The 10,517-nt window shown below is 36.7% G+C and overlaps 1 long non-coding RNA gene across 6 annotated transcripts; it reads left to right on the top strand.

The window, feature by feature from the left end:
- The first annotated feature begins 5,261 nt into the window (after positions 1–5,261).
- LOC145037708 (uncharacterized) lies at positions 5,262–10,130 on the top strand. Of its 6 annotated transcripts, none has more exons than XR_013678958.1 (12): positions 5,262–5,853; positions 6,222–6,355; positions 6,887–7,187; positions 7,279–7,471; positions 7,563–7,631; positions 7,885–7,958; positions 8,073–8,094; positions 8,197–8,287; positions 8,471–8,561; positions 8,693–8,832; positions 8,920–9,541; positions 9,780–10,130. It is a non-coding gene; the product is annotated as an uncharacterized LOC145037708 (long non-coding RNA). The 6 variants fall into 6 exon arrangements; XR_013678955.1 differs by having other exon boundaries at positions 8,197–8,310; XR_013678954.1 differs by having other exon boundaries at positions 7,885–8,094; positions 8,197–8,310.
- The last annotated feature ends 387 nt before the right edge of the window (positions 10,131–10,517 follow it).

The raw sequence follows: 10,517 nt of genomic DNA, 5'->3' as shown, positions 1-10,517 counted from the left end.
AGTGATCCCACTCTAAGTCCACATCCAAACAAGGAAAAGGAAGTAAAGTAATGACCACAAATTCTAAGTCTATAATTTCTAAGTTATATATAACCTTAAGGTATCCACCTAGGGACTATAGACCTATCATTGAGGATCTATTTACTTTTCATATAAATTATGATATTACAAAATACTCCTATAGTATTTTAAACTCATGTTCCATTCTTATGTTCTCATTGTGGTAGTGTTGGTAAGTTTTTAGACTTGTTGCCACATCACAACCATTCTTGGGCATATGCTAATCACTCCTCGGACCAGCATAGTTGATCAGGCTATGCTATTCCCAAGACTGATCATACATCCCCAGGCTTAACTGTGATATCCAACAATCATTACTTTTGTTTTGCCCTAAAATGATGCTGACCTTAGTATGTATGCATGCATGTATACTTTTAACAAAAGTTATTTATTCTTAAAGGTATAGTGGTTTTGAAATCTTAAAATCAGAGACCTTAGTCCCAATGCATTTATAGTTTGTATATCTTATGTGGTTCGATATACTTAGTTCACTATAAACAATGCTCTGATACCAATCTGTCACACCCCCAAACCAAGAATGGCGGAAACGTCTGGGGGTGGAGGACTTCATGTACAGTATCACAACAACGCGTATAATAGTGCTCAAAGTAAATACAACCAACACAAATATAATTGCAAAAGTTACACCAAAGTATATGTTTACATGTTTCAAAAGCAATTACATTATGATGACAAAATAAATTGTTGACGGTTTAGCGTCCCTTCCTCAAAGCGATGAAGTTTTCCTGTTTCACTGATTTCCTGAGAATACAAGTAGTTTTAAAGAGTGTCAACACAAAGGTTGGTGAGTTCATAAGAGTTTTGTTTGAAGTAGAAACCGTTTTTCCTTGTAAAATCGATTTAGTTTGATTTCCAGAAAATCCAATATTTTCTTAGTTAAGTATGAATAGAAATAATCCTACATGATGCTGTAATGAACCCTAGAGTAATCCGCAGAGTTCCTCTATAATCGTCCAACATATAAAGTTATATAAGACTTAACTTAGATAAAACGTTGAATATAGTGGGTCTGCCCTAGGTCCACAACCCAACGAGGAACAGGAGATGAGGCGGGCACCACCAATTCTAGGCCAATCAAGACTAAATTCTTATATGACTCAACATATACGCTCAGCGACTATAGTTGAAGTCTAACAATTTTAGAGGTGTGTAGTTTTAATATCATAATAGCTTTGTATAGAGACCCGGTACTTCGTATTTGTACCCATAGAGATAAAAGGTGATAAAACTCATTTAGGTTTTAAAAATAAAATCCCGTAAACTTATGGATTGTTCCCTATGTGAGCCGTTATAATCATACTATGACTATGTGAACCTGCCACGACGTTCTCAGTGTCGCGAAAAATGAAATGACATTTGTCACCCGTAGACCTGCAGGTCCAACTGTAGCTAGCAGAAAGGTGTGGGGTGTCAAACCCAATATAGATCTATATACAAGTATCACGTTCTCCCTCAAGGAGATTCTGATTATAACTACCAGGAATTATATCCCGCACTCGGACGTACGGGGAGATAGAGAGATAGAGAGAAAGAAAAGATAGAGAAACTCACAATATAGGATAACAAGTTTATTGTTCCCTATGTGAGCCGTTATAATCATACTATGACTATGTGAACCTGCCACGACGTTCTCAGTGTCGCGAAAAATGAAATGACATTTGTCACCCGTAGACCTGCAGGTCCAACTGTAGCTAGCAGAAAGGTGTGGGGCGTCAAACCCAATATAGATCTATATACAAGTATCACGTTCTCCCTCAAGGAGATTCTGATTATAACTACCAGGAATTATATCCCGCACTCGGACGTACGGGGAGAGATAGAGAAACTCACAATATAGGATAACAAGTTTACGTTAAATGTTTGTGAATATAAATATTTCTTGTATGAATGTACCCTTTTTGTACGAGTGCGCAGAGTGATGTATCATAAACTATACCTATTATAGTTTATCTAAAATGTATGTAATATGTATGAATCCTTTTATGGAGATGTATTAGTGTTGTGAATTTATCAAACCATAGATTAACTTACGTGAGATGTGTGCGAATAGAAATCTTTCTTATATGAATGTACACTTCTGGTACGAGTGCGTAGAGTGATGTATCATAAACTATACCTATTATAGTTTATCTAAAATGTGTATAATATGTATGAACCCTTTTATGGAAATGTATCAGTGTTATAAATATATTCAAACTATACTTTTTATAGTTAAATAATACGTGTTCCAAAATGAATGGATAATATTTAATATGAATGTCTTAGTTTCAGTTCATAATGATAAACTAACTAGGAAACACATTCAAACATTAAAACTTATGATTATACACTTTGCTCAACATAATACAAAGTGTTATGATATTTACATGCTGTTGGTAAAATTTAGCAATTCTTCCCTGTTTTGGAAAAATCCTAGAAAAATCATACAAAGTCGAAAACTAGATCCGTAAATTCTGAGAGTTCGCAAAATGTGTCTAGTTTGCTCATAATTTTTATCACAATTTATAATGACCTCTAACTTGGGTGAAAAAGTCCATAATCACAGACTGGTCCGGATTGTTGTTTGAAATGATAGGCAGTTTTGTAAAAATCGCCATAAATTGTAGAAAAATCGTATGGAGATGTGCAAGTAGCCATTTTAAAGCTAAAAACTTGAACTATTTGCACCTTGTACAGTTTTGAAAACAAAAATGTGTAAGATGCCCAAAACAGTCCGTGAATGGAGTTGAACTTTTCTGATGAAGGCTGTTAGAAAAATCTAGTTATGTTCTTAGTGTTTTAACTTGTATTCCCCCCCTGAAAACTTGAGAAAACATAAAAATGTAGGGGTATGAACTCACCTTGAGTGATTTCAGTAGATGATTGTTGAAGAATGGAAGTGTTTAATTCAAGAACACTTGGAGATGCCTTGAAGGTTTTCGAGAATCTAACATCATAGTTAGGGAGTTTGTGTAAGCAACCAAAGATTTGAGTAGAATGAAGTGAAATAATAATAGGGAGGATGAATTTTTACTTACTAAGTGTGGAAGAACACTTGAATCCAGCCTTGGATCTCGAAAATTTGAGTAGAAGAGTTTGAGAGAAAAAGTGATGTTTGTTACTTAGTGGAATGAGAGAAATGAGAGAAAATGAGGAGTGTGGTTGATTGTTCCAGCTCAAAAACGTGGGAGTGAGTGAAATTTGAGTGTAAGGGAACATTGAAGTGACATAGGTAAGGTGGGGAGGTATGGCTGGTCATAGAGTGGGTGTGGGGTGGTTGCTTGTGATCATACGTCTTTGGACTCAAAAGTCAAGAACAATGTCTTATAATAGTCTATATCCCATTTTTAGTTTAATTTTCTAAATATATGTGTGGTTGTCTATGTGTGTGCATCTCTTTAAAAATTCTGCAATTTCATCATTATATGACCCCCATTTGCGAAGTTGAGTATTTATTTCCAAAAATGCGAAACTCCAGGGACAATATTTGAAATCTTCTGTTTTCTTCCCCAATTCGCATTCTACTGTGAAATACTTCGCATCTTCATTCTTACACCCTTCGCATCCCTTCGCATTAATCACCTTCGCATTTTCATTCTTACACCATTCGCATCCCTTCGCATTAATCACCTTCGCATTTTCATTCTTACACCATTCGCATCCCTTCGCATTAATCACCTTCGCATTTTCATTCTTACACCCTTCGCATCCCTTCGCATTTTAATCACCTTCGCATTTTCATTCTTACACCCTTCGCATCCATTCGCATTAATCACCTTCGCATTTTCATTCTTACACCATTCGCATCCCTTCGCATTAATCACCTTCGCATTTTCATTCTTACACCCTTCGCATCCCTTCGCATTTTAATCACCTTCGCATTTTAACCTAATTAATCAAATGCGATTCACAAAATTTTTCATTCCAGATGCGAACACAGTTTAGTTCTTGAACTCTAAACTTGCGAAATCAAAATTTTCATATGTTGAACCCATATGCGAATATTAACCCAATTGACTTCAAATTGATTCATAGATGCGAACACTCGATTGTTTTACTTTCGCAAAATGAGCATCAACAACTCCACAATCGAGTTTTTAAATTCTTGCAACCAACAATTTCATAGTCCTTGACTTCGCGTTTTTCTTCACGAATCATCCCTCAATCATCAATCCAAATGCGAATCAAAAACTCATATGCTCTTGCTTTATCGATTCATCGACCTAATACACAAGGTTAGTTGAGCTGACCGGTTTGACTCGTTGACTTTATTTGACTTTGAATTGACCAGAATTTGACGGTTGTCACATAACTCCCAGTACGCGCAGCATACTGGGTAGAGACCCTGACTTTTGGGTTGGCGATGTACGCCCCGCGTACATCAAGCAGTACGCCGCGCGTACTGGAATGTTGACTTTTGTCGAATTTTAGGGTTTTTGTCAACATGTGGACTTTGAGTCAAGGAAGGGTAAAATGGTCTTTTACCCTCTGAGGAATGATGATAAGGGGTAAAGTCTAGTTGGGGAAGTATATATTAATTAAAATGATATTCGTTATGATTAGGAGAGGTTGAGTCTTCGTTAGGGTTTGGAGATAGCGAGTACGCGAGATTCTATACTTTCCATGAGGTGAGTTTTCTCACTATACTGTAGCCGGAAGGGTTTTATTGTGTGACCGGAAGGTCGGATATGTTATGAGTTGTATGCATTGTATATGATAAGTTAATCGTTTGTATGTGCTATGTATGCTATGCTTGATATGGGCCGGAAGGCATTATGTTATGGGCCGGAAGGCGTTGTGATGTAGACCGGAAGGTCGATGCAGGAAGGACTGGAAGGTTTACCGAGTCGGGACGGAAGTCCCCTGAGACACATGGAATGGAAGGTCAGGGCCTGGAAAGGCGTATGTGCGTAAGTAGTATTTTGGGGAACTCACTAAGCATTTATGCTTACAGTTGTTGTGTTATGTATTACAGGTACTAGCGAGGACCGTGGGAAGGTGCCGACATGATCTGTACACACTGATGAAGGAACTGCTTTATGATCATGGGATGTATTTTGTTACAATGACATTTGTTGCATATGTGATTCTAGAATATTAAATGATGGTTTTTGATGTTTGCAAAAATGAAAAATTGTTTTGAAAATTCACGTTGTTACAGTTTTTTCTTTCTTCTATCTATCTTTCATCCTTGCAATCCACTCTCCCCTCTCTGATACTCTCTCCTCTAGTTCTCCTTTCATTCTCTACCTCCCGTCTCTCTGTAAACTCTAAGCCATCTCCACCTCCCTTCTTTCTAGCACGTGCTAGGGTTTTATTTTCTTCCAAGCTTCCGCTTCTCTCGTTTTCTCTCAACCCAGTACACGCGAGGGTTATGAAATAAAGAAAAACCCTGATGCTCCACAAAGACTCCTTTCTGAAAAATATCATGTAAAGTCGTAGAGACGGAGTCTGAAATCATCAAGAGGAGAACAAGAAGATAAAGCGAAGGTGAATCGTAATTGATCTGCGAGGTCTCCTCATTAATGGCGTCGACCAAATCTAAAACCTCGTGTTCAAAAAAATTTGAAAAGTTGAAGACCCCGCCATTGTAGGGACCATTATCTAGGGCTTTTTCAAGGAGTGCTCTCTGTAATGTTCGCTCCCTTACCTTACCTCCTATCGGCGATCTCAGGTCATCTCTTTCCACCGGCGACCTCGGCTCATCTGTTTCCACCAGCGACCTCGGGCTCACCTCACGTCACCGGAGACTACAACGACTGCTCAAATTTGCAAGCCTTAAGTACGATTAAGGTATGTTTTTGTTTACATGACCGACCTTATTTTTATCTCGCCACTTCTCAACAACACTCGTTGACTTGCTCAGCAGACCGATGTTCTCCACATCTCCAAATTCTTGCCTTCCCATGGTCCGTCAGTTGGATCTAATTTGCCAAAAGGTATGTTTTAGGCCCTAGAGACATGTACTCTTAGGACCTAGAGACGTGTGCTCTGCGATGTGGCCCGGTTGCCCACCGCTCGGTCCTGTACTACCTGAAACGATCTCCATCTTCTCCAAATCAAACACGAATTATTGTTTCGGGTGACAAATCTAAGAACCAAATACTTGACTAATATAGTAAAATAAACATCTAATAATATTATTATTGTTTATATTATAGTCAGAATCAGCACCAGGCTACTCTTCAAGCTGTTTATTAAGCTCCATATTTGTTCACTAGGGTTTTTCTCTGAGAATGGATTTCCACACCAAATAGTTGAATGGATGGTTAGGGTTCCATATTGAGTTCTACAGGTACTTAAAATGGATTACAAGACTCTCTCTCTCTCACTCTCTTACTCTCTCTCTCTCTCTCTCTCTCTCTCTCTCGTCAAAACTCAAAAATAGAAGACATGAACTTCAATTTTGCTGTAATGTTTTCATGATAAATGTCAGAGCTTCAAATAAGTTAATTTTTTAGGCATAATAGGTTTGTGATTAAGAATAGTTACATCCAAAATTTTGGAGAAAAGTGAATTAGTTGAGATCAAAGTACTGATGCAAAACATCATAAGGAGTACAATGTCCTGTATAAGTTTTTCTTATCATAAACTGTATAATAGTTATTTTTCTTAATCTGAATGAGTTGTTGTTGATTCCTCTGTATAAGATGACGAGATAAAAGATCTAGTGAGTCTAACTATGAATTTATTTCAGTACAACAAAACAAGGTCCTCAAAGATATACTTTATTGACTCTTTCATGGAATACAAACTGACATCCTTAATAAACTGAAACTGGTTTATGCATCTCCTAAGTCACTGTTGGTTTCTTTCTCTCTTCCAGATTGAGGAGACCTATAATTTTTGACAAGACGATCTCCACATGTGATGACTTTAGACAATCAAGTTATTGAGTGGCTTTGAAACAATTAGTTTGCTGCTGAGTGGAGGTATGGAAACTGATTATGGGATCAACAATAATAGATTGACAAACAAAACCTGTTGTTGTAAAAAATGGAGCTGCTGCTACTCCTGCAAAGATAGCAGAAAGTTCTGATGACAACAGCCCTGAAGAACGCGATTCTGAAGAAGAGGTTAAGACTTCCCCTAATAAGAAACCTGCAGCAGCTATTGCTGCAACCAAGGTGTGTATTCAATGCATGGTTTTGTCTATATACTTGTGTGTTTTATATGTTGTGCGAAGATGTTGATTCTTCTTGCTTTTTATGTGTATAGAAGGCTGATTCTGATGATGAAAGATCTAATGAAGAGAGTTCATCCGATGATGTGGAACCTCAGAAGAAAAAGAGTAAGCCAACTAAGACAACAGCTGCTGCAAAACCAATAGCAAAAAAAATAAGAGAGTTCATCTGATGAGGAAGATGAAGGTTCCGATGAAGAGCCAGCAAAGCCTCAAGATGCTAAAAAGGTCGGTGGATTTAAATTTTTTGTTGTGTATTGAACTACTGATTGTCGGTTAATCTAGCTTGTTTTACTAAATTGATAAATTTGTTTAACAGTCGGATCAAGCTACAAAAAAGATAGCAGCTCTGATGAAGCGTTCGAAAAAGGTGATGAGGAAGAAACCTGTAAGTGCTTTTATATGTTTCACTTTTATACCCTGTGTATGTGTAATCTATATTTTTTCATTATTATAATAATACAATGTAAAATTGCATCCTCAAACCCCCACGACTCCTCAAGCTACTGGATCAAAAAAAATTGTTTATGGGAAATCTGAGTTTCCAAATTGAAGAAAAAGATGTGTATATGGTTTTTGTCCTTGAGTCTTTCAACTTCATTTTCCATGATCAGTTTTACGACAACTAGTTGTCTTTGTAGAGTTAATTTCTTCAAATTTGCTGGTGAAGTTGTTGAAGTCCGATTGCAGTCCCACAGCAGCACCACAATACGAGGTTAAAAATAGTTTACTTTTGGTCCTCCAATTTTTATTGAATACACACAATTTACCCTTACAAAACTTGATGGTCTTGTGATAAACATATATGGGAATATACTCGATGCCTTAGGTGTTGCCCTGCTACTATCAAGGTAACATCATACACTTTTCTTTTTTCTTTTTTAAAAATTTAATCTTACTTTATTATTATTATTATTTATTCCATTCGATGAAAGGCTACTTTTGGTATGCAGTTCCTGTCATAGTTGCTTTAGCTGCTCCTTTTGACAAACAACAAGAAGTTGATGTTAGTGATGAAGATTCTACAATTTGACACAACTGCAAGTGAGCTTCCTTTACTTATTAAGGTTAAATTTTGTGATTTTCTTCCAATCTTTTTTATTTTTTATTTTGTATTTGTATTTTTCCACCCACACACACCAGGACTCGCTCGTTTCTCTCAGAGTAAATTTGGGGGTAACATTATGCCCGCCAACTATTTGATTGAATGTTTGCTTCTTTTGGCAGTGAAACAAGTCGCATTTATATAAGTACTCTTGGTCCATTTTTTTCAAGGGGGTTGTTACCAGCAACTCAAGACATGAATTATGTTCTAAAGGTAGGAATGCATAGTAATTTGGTAATATAGATCCTTTATTTTTGCCTCCTTTGTGAGTATATTTAAAAAAAATTATAAACATACTTACATGATTAAATTTAACCTTGCCTTATTAATTGTTTTTAATGAAGTGGATGATCTGAAGGCGAATGTTGAATACACATGATACATAGTAGGTTCTAGTGTTGTTGTGTGGTTTTGGGAGGTTGTGAAAGCACTTAACAAGGAAGACATGGCGAGATTGCTTCAATTTGTCACTGGTACATCAAAGGTATATTTGAGGATATAATACCTGAATTAATTATTAATGCTTTTATACATATAATATAATCTAACGATAACATTGACGATTGATTAGGTTCCATTGGAAGGTTTTAAAGCACTACAAGGTTATATCGGGTCCACAGAGATTCCAAATTCGCTATTGATTTTCACATAAGTATATCAAGCAATTCCAAATTCAGCTACTTCCAGTTTGGGGGTTATTACCCAAATTCCTTTCGATTGCTCTTTGATTAAACGATTTCTTGCCGACTGCAAAGCCTCCATAAACCCTACCACGACTCCATCTTTATCTACTTTTTCTCAACGGAGACCTGATTTTACTCCATCGTCGTCTAATTTGCCCTCTGTTGCCATCCTTCTCTCTCCACCTGACTCATTTTGTCGAAATATATATGGGTTTGTCTCATACTGGCCTTTCCCTCATCAAATGATTCTCAATTGGTCCCTTCACGGTTTGTACGGATACCAATAAGAAGAAACCTGAAAACAACAGGGTTGAATTGATTAATGTTTTCAAGGTTGAATTGATTAATACATGAAGTATTTTCTTGGTCTCTATCTTGACTTAATTGAGAAAGTTGGACTTTTTACGAATTTGCTCTTGTGTAACTTTTGTATGCAGCATTGAAGATAGTGCACACAAGAGTAATTGACACCTCTCTTGTATTCAAATATTGGAGTGGCTCCAATTTCAGGTGACCATCTTTCAATGATTTGTGTAAGGAAAGTTTCAAATATCTAGTTGTAATACTTTGTTCCACCCAAAAACACGTAAATACCCTCATCACTTTCATCGTTGAAAATTGCCTTAAAAGGCTTATTCAGTCTTATCTATTTTGAGAATTTCCTTTGTTTATAAAAATATTAGATTGTTTCTTCATTATATGAAGAAACTTGCAAAAAGACATAAATACCCTCTTGTCTATTTTGCAGTTCCTCTGTCCTGGAAATAGGAAGCGATCCGGTGTACTCAATTGAACGCCTTCGCGAAGAGAATGATGCGGTTATTTTAGCAATGGGGGCAACAAAGCCACGAGACCTCCCTGTTCCTGGACGTGAGCTCTCAGGTGTGCATTTTGCAATGGAATTTCTACATGCGAATAGTAAAAGCTTATTGGATAGCAATCTTGAAGACGGAAACTATATGAGAGGAACCAAACGTAGCGCATTGTACTCTCCTTTATTGTCTAACTATAACAATATACTTCCATTTTCTTAATAACAATGTACAATCGGATCCCCTTAGTCGTTTGAACGATTATTTGTATGGCATTAAATTTATGCAATGGATTCTATTTTTTGTATATGATATTTTATTTTCTATTATGAATCATTAAATACAAATTTAATTTGAAAATAAGTAAATCTATAAATAATATTTTTTTAAAACATTTAAAATTATGATACGTAAAAATGGGTGTCATCTTCATTTATGACATGGCCTTTCTTGACAGGGGCTTTCTTGATACGCAATGCGTGTCATTAACACGCGCGTCGTAAGGTTACGACATGCGAATGCGTGTCGTCTTCCTTTATGATAGGGCCTTTATTGATATGCATTGCGTGTCGTAAATGAGCGTCGTCTCTCTTTATGACAAGGCCTTCCTTGACGCGCATTTGCGCGTCGTCTGAGCCTTTTACGACGTGCAATGAGCGTCGTAAAAGGCTGTT

This window comes from Lactuca saligna, chromosome 3, assembly GCF_052625555.1.
Source record: "Lactuca saligna cultivar CGN05327 chromosome 3, ASM5262555v1, whole genome shotgun sequence".
Taxonomy (NCBI): Eukaryota; Viridiplantae; Streptophyta; class Magnoliopsida; order Asterales; family Asteraceae; genus Lactuca; species Lactuca saligna.
This window is presented reverse-complemented; position numbering and strand designations above follow the sequence as displayed.